We start from the raw sequence: 13,091 nt of genomic DNA on the forward strand, positions 1-13,091 counted from the left end.
TCAAACAAGAAACTGGGGACAAGATTGAGGACTACTTTTAGAGAAAATAAGAATTACCAGACCCGAACACTGTATAGTCTTCAAAACATGTGACTATTAACTTCATCTCGTCGCTGGTGACACACAACCTGTAACACTGTTAGTCCAACACTGTTAGTCTGAGCCAAGCTCAGAAATCACATTATTTGCTAACAGGATTTGAGTACTTGCTGTTGTCACACCGCAATAAAAAAAAAAAAAGAAGCATCTGTAAATTGCTCCTGGAAGAGGGGGTTTCTCACAAAATTGCCCGGTTGCACCATAAGTAACCATTACTCTTACAATCACTAGGCACAAAATCAGGCATACTTGGCAGAAGTGAGCAAAATTAACTGGGCCCTAAGCAACTTCTTATTTGTTGGTTTTAGAAATACTTTATCAACAGAGGCAAGAGGAGGAAAGTGAGACTATAGGACGCCACCAAGATGTTTCATTGCTGGAGTTATTCCAGTACACTGTCAATTCCACCAGAGAGCTTTCAGAACATTTGCCTTTCTCCTGTGAATCAGGTTGTATAGCATTAAAACAAAACCAAACAGAAGTGCATGATTAGCATAAAACAATATTAGCCTAAATAAACAAACAGGAGAATGGGATTTTGAGGGGTGGGAGAAAACAACTCATCGAAGGGGCCTACTCATTTCAGTTGACTTCCCTGTAGCTGATAAACTGTGAAATTTCCATAATAACATAGAGTACAGAAAACAAACAGCAATTTTACTTGATAGGGAAATTGCATCCTGTTACTGGATATAAAATCCTACAGCATGTTCAATGGTATTTTCAAAGCATTGAGAGTGTAGACATATGTTTTCATTTTTAAATGCAGTTATAATGTAAATAATAAATCCACCACAATTTGGCTGGTCCAGAGACTGCTGGCATCATTAACTCAGAAACCCAGAGATGCAAACGCTCTACTTACCTTGCTAGGCCCTCAGCCAGAAGTGCCCTATAACTCTGTGGATGTTAATATATGCCCTCTGCTTCGTCTACATTTCTGCCTTGCTTAAGGGTCTTCTGGAGTTCCCTATTGTTATTTATATCACATTTTAACCACTCATTGCTCTTTTATGCCCTTCTTTCTCCCGTGCCTGTGTCCTTCTTTATTTTCTTCCTACTTCTCTGCTCACTCATTCAACAACAAATCAAAGCCTATCTTCCCTCAGCTCCTCAATAGAGTCCATTCTGGTCAATTGATTGAGAAATGGCCACACTCCTCCCTGCCCTGTATCCTTGCCTTTAGAAATTGGACTTTGCAGCCCCTGTCATCCAGCAGGCTAGTCTCGTCGTTGGCTTGGGCCAGTAAGCACGCAGTGGATGTAACAGAAGACTCAGACCAAGACGGACCCTCAGGAGGCCTCATGTGTTTCCGCCTGGTCCTGAAACTCTGCCACTGTTGTGGGAATCAGCTCATGATAGCCTTTGAGAGGATGAGAGACCAGATGGAGAGTCAGCCAACCTCCAGAAAACTCACCTGGTCAACCCAGGTGTTGAAAGAGACACATGAGGAAGAGTAAACCAAGACAACCAAGACTGAGCCTGGCCTAAATTGCCAACACCAGAATCATATGCTAAATAGATGGTCATTGTTTTAAGCCTCTAGGTCTTACAGTGGTTCATTATACAGCAATGGCAAATGGATTCATCTGTATTGTCTTGTTCTCCTCTTATGTCTCTGCGCTACTCATACCTGACGGTACACTTAACTCTTCCAGAAATTCCAGCACACCTTGGAAAATAATACTCACCAACCAAACAAATCATATCCACCAGTAACACCCATTTATGAAGGTATAGTAGTCACCAAGATGGTAGTCACCAAGCTAAAGGGATACAGATGCTATTCCCAACTTTTCCCACTACCAACCCCCATGGTCTTCTTCTGTTTTCTTTTTCTGCCTCAGTGTCTTTCAGGAAGGGATAGATATTTTATTTATCTACTATGGACAAATTACTAAAGAAAACTATTTTAAAATCCTTCATAGATTACATGACATTCATTAAGCTTCCCAATTTTAAAGCTGAAAAATATTTACTCTTATTCAAATTCACCCAGCAATGTAAAGTACCTCTGTGAGGCAAATATAATTGAATCCATTGATTTCCATGTAATTTATTAATTTCAGCCCTGACAAATACCTGCAGAATCTGAATCACAGCTATTGTGAGACAGGGGCTCTCAGGCAGTATTTATACCATTATAAACAACACCTATCCGAACTGCAATATGCATAACACCTTGCTTCTCATTCCCTTCCTAAAATACTCCAAAATTTTATCTTCGAACACGTGATTTAATTGGTTTGTGACTCTAAATTAAATGCGTGTGTGTGTGTTACATTCACATCTTTATCATTAACAAACCCCATTGGCTTAGCACAGCACTGGGCACATAGGAAGAACTGAATCCTTTTGGCTTGCATTGAACTTAACTCGAATATGGTTACAATTATTTATATAATATATATTGAAAGACTGTATCAACGTCTTATGGACTTTGTATACTTTTTTTTTTTTTTTTTTTTTTTTTGCGGTACGCGGGCCTCTCACTGTTGTGGCCTCTCCCGCTGCAGAGCACAGGCTCCGAACGCACAGGCTCGGCGGCCATGGCTCACGGGCCCAGCCGCTCCCCGGCAATGTGGGATCTTCCCGGACCGGGGCACGAACCCGCGTCCCCTGCATCGGCAGGCGGACTCTCAACCACTGTGCCACCAGGGAAGCCCTGGACTTCGCGTACTTTAACTGTACTCATTTTCAGTTTCATGGATAATCAAAAAGAGATTGACAATATAATTTAGTTTCTTATAAAACATATTCTTAGAACTACCATCAAGAAATAATAGGAGAGGGACTTCCCTGGTGGCGCAGTGGTTAAGAATCTGCCTGCCAATGCAGGGGACATGGGTTTGAGTCCTGGTCTGGGAAGATCCCACACACCGCGGAGCAACTAAGCCCGTGCGCCACAACTACTGAGCCCGTGTGCTGCAACTACTGAAACCCACACACCTAGAGCCTGTGCTCAGCAACAAGAGAAGCCACTGCAACGAGAAGCCCATGCACCGCAACAAAGAGTAGCCCCCGCTCGCCGCAACTAGAGAAAGCCCGCGTGTAGCAACGAAGACCCAACATAGCCAAAAATAAATAATAAATAAATAAATGTTTAAAAAAAAGAAATAATAGGAGAAAGCTTGACACTAACGGTGACTTAAAGAAGATAGAGGTTTATTTCTTTCTCAAGTAAAAATTCAGGTGTAGGTTAACGACGTCTGTTAAATGGCTTGCTCCCTGAAGTCCTTAGGGACCCAGGCTCCTTTCAGCTCATAGCTCTGCCATTTGAGCCCCGGCCTCACAGTACAAGATGGTAGTTAGATTTCCAGCTATCACATCCACATTTCAGGCAGCAGGATGAAGAAAGAAAAAAAAGGCAAAGGGTACATGCCAGCTATCTTTTAAGAAAATTACCTGGAGGAGCTGCCTAAATTAAATCCCATTGGCTAGAGTTTAGTCCCATGGACACATTGAATCACAAAGGCATCTGCCAGTCTTTTTTAAGTTGGTCATATGACCAGTTACAATCAGGAGTTTAAGAGGGAAGAACAAATGTCAGAATAGGTAACTAGCAACTTCTCCAGAATGTGCTCTATGTTGGGGAGATCGTCTTTAAATTTTCTCAAAGTATAAAATTGCCCATAATGTGCCAGTTTTCCATTTTTGTCCTTGTTTTGCATAATAACCTCTTAATGGACAAGCTCTATCTATAACTCCCCTGTCACAGAATGGTAGAAAGAGATCCTTCCCCAATTAGGATGCTCTTCTGTTGAACCCACCAAAATTGGCTTAAGCCATAAGAGAATTTATGGGCTCACTTAATTAAAAAGTCCAGAATGGGATTCTCTTCCAGAATGGTTTGATTTAGGCTCTGTTGTTGTCATCGAGACCCATTTTTGCCCATCTCTCAACTGGGCTCTGCATTCTTCCACTCAATGGCCTAATTCTGGGTCTACATATGTTAGCAAGGTGGTAACAGTAGCAGCAGTCCACGTGTTTCCAGGTTCAGGTCCCTTGGGAAAGAACAACAGTCTCATTGTACATAGCTCTGATTGGGTCACACGGCCAGTGGGTGAACCCATCGCTGTAACCAAGGAGAAAGTAGCATGGTGATATCTTTAGGCCAATCAGCACCCAGCCCTGCTGCTAGGGTTGGATATGATACCTTTTAAGCCATGTGGCCTGAGAATGCGTGGTTTCCCAAAGGGAATTTGGATTATCATTTTACCTTAAAAATAGTAAGTGGAAATCGGGCAAAAAACAAATCTCTGTTATGGAGACATATTTCACACACAATGTGGGATTCAACGGGTGTTTTTCGTGACTCAAGATATAAACACTTCCCAAGATATTCGCAAGACAATGAGGCTGAAAGTAAAACCAAATTCACAGGCTTGATATGATGGTTAAATGACTTAACACACTTGAAAATATATAGTATAACATCTCTAAGCAAGAATAAAGATACCATTCTGTGACTGTGACTATTACTTTCCCCACCGGATTAGGCCACTAGAAAGTTGTCATTATCATTATTGTTACTGGTATTCAGTGGTGCTCAGTTAGGGAACTGGAGAAACCCTAAGCCAGGTCTTTTTTGCCTTTCCCTGTATTCTATTCTCATTTCATCATCTGAAGTCTATTTCACCTGCTGAGCCGTTTCTGTATCCTACTCTGTTGTATCTCTTTTATGAAAAAATTTACACTAAATACTAGAGAATTATTAGCCCCTCTGTCTTCAGGGGCCCAAAATTCTCATTTCCTGTACAAAGTTTTCATCACATGAATTTCTAGGTAAATTTGCTGTCTTCCAACAGAGTCTCTGGGAGAATACTAGCTGTAGCAGCTATCTGGGATGGCTTCCCTCTGGAATTCCTACACATTCTTTCTCTCTCTCTGTCTCCTTCCAGAAGGAACTCTGGGAGAGGTCTTACAGGCCCCAGGTTTGGGCAGGAAGTGAGCAGTTTTCAGCATTTTTCTGTGCACCTCGGGAATTCCCCAATATTTCCTCAGCAGCAGTGAGTGTCCCAGCTGTCCCCTGCTTCTCCTTTTCATGTGCGCCACTTGTGAATTCGACAGCTATTTGGAAATGGTGAATGATAATAATTATTGTCTATCCCAAGCACTTCTTGCATATTGTGCATTTGTTTCTCCAACCCAGCCTATTTACAATGTATTATTCCCACATCACAGGCAAAGAAACTGAGCTCAGAGACATTTGAGTTTTGCCAAACATCCCATAATGGTGAAAATGAAACCGGGATTGTCTGATTCCAAAGTCTCTGCTTTCTCCACTCTGATATGCTGCTATTAAAAAGCTGTTTCTTAAGCAGACTTAACAGGTACAGAGAACAAGCTAGTGGTTACCGGAGGTGGCGGGTAACATAGGAGTGGGGGAGTGAGAGGTACGAACAATTGGGTGTAAGATAGGCAACAAGGATGTATTGTACATCATGGGGAATATAGCCAATATTTTGTAATAACTGTAAATGGAGTGTAACCTTTAAAAATTGTATTAAAATTTTTAAGCTAATTCTTAAAAATACTGATTAGGTGGAAAGCAATGTTAGTTTTACATCTGATAAATTATTTCAAATAGAATTGTAGTTATGTGTGGCGATTTTTCATAGGCTTACTTTCTCAATACAAATCAGGATCTACTACGGAGTGAATAAGTATGCTTCAAAGATGCCTTTGACCAAGCAAAGAAGGTCAGGGATTGGGAGGCCTTACAGTTGGGAGCCAGTTTTAGTTTGGGCTGAGCTCCGGGACACCATGAAGAGGAGAGCATGTAAACCACATGAAAGAAAGAGTAGATAGAGCGGTATTGTTGACTTCCATATTAGGTCCTGCAAAAGAAGTTCTCAAATGTTAGTTTCTGTGCATCCCAATCATACGGACATTTGTTACACAGCAGATTCTTGGGCTGCCTGGGTGATTCTGTGGACGATGGCCCACTGATCACTTTTGGAGAACCACTGTCCAAGATCTCAAAGCCCAATTTAGGATGCAAAGAGAAAGAATCAGGAGTTGGCTGAATGGGAAATTGATTCTCCTCTTGAACACACCTTACATTCGAATCATTTATGACGGAGCATCATTCTATACAAAAATCTTCTGACTTGCAGTGTTTCTATAAGTTTTGAGAAAGAAACACATACACACACATTGATGGAAAAGACTAGATTTAATCTTTCTATTGAATTCACTTTACAATTTTGTAAATTAATTTATTACTGTGGGAAGCCTACTGTGGATGATCTTATAGAAAGAAGGACCTTTTGTAAAGCAAATAATTGCCTCTGGTTTGTCTACTTTGAACCCTTGATATTCATTTAAATTGAATGTTCTCAAAGCAGAACACACCTGGTATCTAGTTTGTCTAAATACTTAGAAAGTCAAATTGTCTAATTATTAAGCTCCATCCTTATTTTCCAAACATGTATGAGTGAGCTTTCAGGAAGCATTCACAATGATGTGCAGAGACAAAAAACAAAAACAAAAAGACCTGTTCTTAAATACATTTTCCAGAGGATCTGTGTTTAACTTTGTCTTCTAATAGATAAAGGCAATAAAAAAAAAGTTTGAGTCTGGGCTTCCCTGGTGGCGCAGTGGTTGAGAGTCCGCCTGTCGATGCAGGGGACACGGGCTCGTATCCCGGCCCGGGAAGATCCCACATGCCGGGGAGCGGCTGGGCCCGTGAGCCATGGCCGCTGAGCCTGCGCGTCCGGAGCCTGTGCTCCGCAACGGGAGAGGCCACAGCAGTGAGAGGCCCGCGTACCGCAATGTTTGAGTCCAGCATTGCCATATAGTTTGAAATTCCTTGCCTACTGAAACCCTAGCCAAAAGGCTTTCTTAGTTTTATATTAAATTATCCCCACTTGGTTGGCTGTCTTAATCAACTTAACCGATTATTTACCATATCACGGTTTCACTCTGTGCAGACACTCTCTCAGGGCTCTTGTGAACAATTTCTTGGGCTCCTTTCTTTCCTTTTTCCTAACCATTAAGATTGTCTCCCATACCACTTTTAGCCGGCAACCTCAGGTTCACAAGACTTTGCGGCTCTGTTATCGCGTTTGTCTAAAAAAATTCGTAATTTCGGATTTTTCTTTCCTATTTGGGGGAGGGCTGACTGGGGCGGGGGAGGGTTGCTGAGGTGAATGAACAAAACCGGTTGAACAGTTAATGCTTTAACCTTGCGTATAATTTATACAATAAACAAAGTCACATGCTCCCCTAATAATTTAGATGTAAGCAAATGTTGATTGATTCAGGAAGGCTAATGCCTGTAGCCAAGCCTGCAGCACTAAAATTTGAATTAAACTAGGACAGAAGCAAGCTAGCCTATAATAACATTTGTATAATTTTAGTTTTGCCCTCGGCTCAGTTCATTTCCTCGTACAGGAGATGCATGAAATTGGTTCTTCAGCCACCTTTAGCTGATATTCATTGATATCTGGGCAGGCGGGGAAGCAAGAGAATGCACCTTCCTCAGCTTTTTGTTTTCAATCATAAGGCCTTGAATTCCTAGGTCATTTCTGACAATGATTTTCTTTCTCTGAATTGTGTTTTTGGCAAATATCTCCGAATAGCTTCATTTCACCTCCAGATATGGTTTCCCCCTCTCACTGTGAGGGGGCTCTTAGAACTGAGATTGTTAAGTAGATGCAAATGTTGTGCTGTTTTTATTCCTTTATTCAAGCCTGGGGGCATGAAATCTGAGTTCTCTTACTCTGCTTTCAGCAGCGAAATAAGGGCCTTAGGAAATTCTTTAAACGATGGTAAAAAATAAACATTAACTTGAAACACTCAGGGACCAAACCCCCTTGTACTATTAACCTTTGACTTAAATAAAAATTAGGAGCTACATCTTACCACTTACCACTTTTGTTAGGGACTGAGGCTCCTTTTGAGGGATCAGGTTTAAGCCTGTAAATAATTTGCGAGAGCTTCTGAAGAGTAGGCAAAGTTTTCCATCCAAACTGAGCGAAACTTGGTTTTTCATAGTATTTGCCTGCAATCCGACACACACCAACAGGCACAGTGCACAAAAGAAAGCAGTCTCAAAACCCACAATTGCTTTAAATGTCTAACAATTTTTATTCAGCCTTTCAGGCAAAGTAACAGCTCTTTGGGGGTCAAAAGTTCTGAAATAAAGAATTTCTTCCCTTAGGTCAGGAAATCAAATATGCTAAAAATTCTCCCTAACCTTTTGTTTAGAGGGAGCTAAGGGGGAAAAAAAAAATCCTGAAAATTAGAAATGAAAGAATTGGTATTTGCACTTTATGTGAAATCTGCATTTATCTCTCCCTTCTTCCAGCTGAGAGGTAAATAGCAGCCCTAGTCTTTTGGAGGCAAATATTGTTCTGTCCTATTCTTGGTAACAAAATCTGCTCCCAGGCCCTCTCCAGCCCTGTCTGATTGTGCCCTAGGGCTGTCACAGGCCGCCAGAGGAGCCTTTCAGAAAATCCAGGCCACGTTTTGACTTCATTACAAATTCCAAATAGGACAAGTTTTCGCCTGGCTTAGGCTTGGTTATGAAAGTTTCCCACAGCTCCTGAAAATATACAGAATAATAAATGGCTGAGCAGAGAAAGAGAAGGCAATAGTAATTCCATCAAAGCTTTCGGGTCACATCATAGAGCGCAGTTGCAGAGCCGGGGGAGCTTATATCATTAGGACCCAGAGACAAAATGTTTTGCCTTCGGCCCCGAGGTCACACGCTGGGGCAAGAACTTTGAGGTTCTGTCCTTTGTTCCCCCACAAGGGAGACAAGGACACCTCTTCCCCTACCCTGGCCCCCTGGGCTTCCCTGGAGACACGTTGTGAAAACTTCTCACCCCAAGGGGTGGCTAGCAAGCTTCAAATGTTTTGGGGGGCATTTCCAGCATAAAAGCAAAAACTGATGAGTTTCAGTGGGATAAGCCACGAGGCACAAAGGCAAGACTCCCAAGGTGGTGGGTGTGAGGGGGAAACTTTTTACTGTCTTGCTGCGGATTTTTTCTTTCATTTTTCTTTTCTTTTCCTTTTGCCTGTCTCTTTATTAAGTCAAGATGTTATAGGAAGGAACCAGTTAAATACGCCATGCAAGCTTCTTAAGGGAAGCCTTTCCTCCCCAGTTACAGAGGAGAATCCAGTTTGGCCACATTCGTGATCCCCAACATTCTCCCTTGTTCCAGATTCTTCCTTCTCTCACCTGTTTTTCAGGGCGAAACATAATGAAACACTTTAACGACAAATCCTAGCAGGCGGTACCTTACTTTCTGAGAACTCTAGTACTGACCCTACCAGCTTCCCAGGCACGCCCTTTTCCCCCTGCACGTCTCTATTTTAGAAAACATGTATGAAATACTTCAAATAAGTCCAATACTGTGGGACACTTACATAAATTTTTTTTCCAAAATAGGCCGTTAACATATATGTCCCTCCCTAGAAGCAGATTTCATTAGCTCCTTATTTTTTATTTTTTGGTGGCACCCCCATGGCATTCGGGATCTTAGTTCCCTGCCGAGGGATCGAAGCCGCCCTCCCTGCAGTGGAAGCGTGGAGTCTTAACCACTGGACCTCCAGGGAAGTCCCAGCTCCTTATTTTTGAAAAGCCAATAACGATAGACTGACAATTCCTAACCCGTCACTCTGACTTCGGATTGGTGGGCTGTGGCTTTTGGACATCAAAGCCATCTATTACGGCTTTTACATATGTGGTTTACAGTGCAGTCATTGCCACCAGCCATACATTATCCACTGTCCCCTTGGAACCACTGAAGTGATGAGAGAGACAGGAGAGACAGGCAGTGGTTGGTGCTTAAAGGCTGGACCCAAAATTGCCCCCAAACTCATTTTTGAAGTCTTTGAACGTTACCAAAATTTTATTCATGAGCTTTAGCTGGGAAGAGCACTTTCATGTCTCTATCTGTTTCCCAGATTTAGTTAAACTTGTAAACTCATCCTCCAGCTGGCTTCCATTGGTAGCTGGACCCAACGGAAGCATTAGATAGAATCCATAAGAAAATGTTAATACCATTTTTCTGTTTATACACCACCTGGAAGAGAATATACACCTTAAATATAAAAGGGAGATAAGTAGGTATTTCTAATTTGACTAGACTGGAATTATAATATGAAGAGAAACTGTTTCACTGGAAAATCTACCATTGGCAGGGGGCAGTCGGCCAGCGTGCGTGTCTGGGTGAGCGTGTCTATATTAAGATAAAGGCAGAAAAGCAGCCAGGAACAAGGTGAAAAGAAGTTCATTCATTGTCTCAAGGAAATAAAGACCTCTGACTTTTAAAGTGAAAATATACCATTGACATCAGATACTAATCGCAAGGTAATTATTTTTAAAGAGTTTCCTGAGTAACACACAGGCACCCATGACACCCTTAGGCTAATATATGTACCCAGAGACTAACTCTGCTCGCCCTCGGTTGTATGTGCGTTTGTTGTCCTTGGAGTGAATAAAAGCTGCTTTCCATGTTACTCTATCCTCCCGTTTTTTTTTTAAAAAAAAAGCCACTTCAGAAGATAGGGATAAAAATGCATCAGATTAAAAAACACTCCTCAAGGGCAATTTGGATGAAAAGTTAAGCTGGGCAACATCAAACTAGGCCCCTTCCTGTAAAATACATCAAATTCAAAGAAGTATTTTCCTTTAAGTTACTAATCTTTCTAATGAATATCAGATTCCATCAGCCAAACTGCTTTTTTGGCAAGAACAGTTTTTACCGATGTAAAAGGCGGCAAGGACTGGTTTAACTGAAAGCACCCAAAATATTAATCGATTGCTAAAATACTTATCTATGCTTTGTCCAAGGAAAAAGGCTTTATTCAAGGAATTTCAAGCTTTGTTCAAGGAATTTCCACACTGGAGAGGATGGTCCCTGTCAATCCAGGTAAATTGTTATTGGGGGAGGGGGGTCTTATCCCTACGACCCGCCCCCCAGTCAGTGAGCACTCTAAGAGGAACCCCCTCCGTCCCAGCACATCCCCTATAACAGCCCTGGAATGAATGAAACACCAGGTCATCTCCCCAAGACCTCTGCATTAACCCACCTCCAACAGTATAAAATATCAGATGCTGTGCCTGATGTTGTAGGGATGTTTTTCAAGTATAAGGAAAATTCCTAGGAATTCCCTGGCGGTCCAGTGGTTAGGACTCTGTTCTTTCACTATGGTGGCCCGGATTCAGTCCCTGGTCGGGGAACTAAGATTCTGCAAGCTGCAGGGCACGGCCAAAAAAAAAGAAAAAGAAAAAGAAGAAAATCCCTGACCTCATTAGACTACATTTTAGACATCATATACAGCCATATCTCATACCCAGCTTCTGAACCATCCAATGTTCTTTAACTCTCTTTGGAACTATACTGTAGTCAGAATTCTGCTTTCATTCATTGATTCATTCATTCATTCCTTATTGAAGACCTGCAGTGTACCGGGCACTGCTTCTAGGAGCTGAGGAATCAGTGGTGAAGGAGACAGATAACAACATCCCGCTCTCAATGCGCGATTTTCTACCAGGCAGAGGCATCAACAAGCCAGAAAACAAATGAAGACAATCATTTCCGACAATGACTGGTGAAATAAAAATAAAGGAAGATGATGACACAAAGTGGGCTAATGTGGATAAGAAGGCTCCGTTGGGGAGGGGAAGATACTGAGCTGAACTCTGAATCCCAAGAAAGACTCAGCTGTTGTGACTCTAGGAAGATGAATTCTGCCTGTTTCTTAGCCAGGACATTTACTCATATTATTGTGTAGATTGTATACACCCGGAACACCCACGTGATTCCAAGCAGAACTCTTAAAACCCAGGTAAGCGAGAACACTTACCTTCTACTTACCTGCAGGACAACCCGGAGCATTATTTCTCAGCTGAGGGCATATTTAATTACCAAACGTTCTGCAAATGTCTTCCGAGTTGTAGACATAAAGCCAAATTGCTGGCTTTCAAGAACACATACTTCTTCCTTTATCACAGAAATGTTTGCATCTGCAATGATTCATCATTCATTGTAATTTACAATTATTTTCTTAAGTTCTTCTAAATGACCAGCTACCTGCAAAGCAGGCTTGCTTTTATTCCATTAGCTAACTAACTTCAGTGCTCCGCAAGCAATTTTGTGCTTGAGAAAAAAAATGCAGCAGTGCTGCTGCTTCACTGTCCAGGCAACACACTCACCACAGCAGCCAGATTGAGAAATGATTACTTTAGCTTGTGGCTTACAAGAAAAGACTTCAGATCACATATTAATTGTTTAAATGTTGTTCTTAAGCCCCTCTTAGCCTTATGGCAAACCCAGAGGCCAGGTAAAAATGAATTCTTAGAAGATGGTTTTGTTCAAAGGCATGAAAGTTTACCATTGCCTTTTCCCCCCATGTCACATCTGGACACCTCCATTCTGGTTACTTAGGTGTCTGACGGTTTGTCAGAAGGCTAGCCATAACTTAGGTGGAAAACTGGACTCCATTAAAAAAACATGAAAAGCTGAGAGGGAGGCAAGTTGATGTGGCATGGCTCCCAGCAATAAGGAAGCAAGAGTGCACACACTGAAGCTTAGAAATAGAAAGTGATGTCCTCATAAAAACATGGCTCCAGGCTGGTGTGCCACTAGAAATTCTTCTGTCAGTTTAGAATATTTAGCTCTAAGGGATTTCGACTTTCAAATGTATCTCTGGATGCAAAATAGGCTGCACAGGAGGATATAGCACTGAAGAAGGGAAAGAAGAATTGCCCCCAATTATGATCAGTTTACGTGACGCTGAAGATTTTTTTTTTTTTTTCAGGTAGCATATTTGATCAGAAAGCATGCAAGTGGGTCGGATGAGCCACCTCGCTGACATCAAGTGATCTGCTGGCCTTCATAACTAGAAAACGTTGCTGAGAACGGATAGACCAAAACAATATTAAAAGCTTCAGCACTACTGGTTATCAAGGGAAACTTTCAGCCTAATTGGAAAGCTCAGAGCTTCAGGCGTCTGAAAGTTTTGGTTTGGGGCTC

The sequence above is a fragment of the Lipotes vexillifer genome, unplaced genomic scaffold (genome assembly GCF_000442215.2).
Source record: "Lipotes vexillifer unplaced genomic scaffold, Lipotes_vexillifer_v1.1 scaffold1018, whole genome shotgun sequence".
Classification (NCBI taxonomy): Eukaryota; Metazoa; Chordata; class Mammalia; order Artiodactyla; family Lipotidae; genus Lipotes; species Lipotes vexillifer.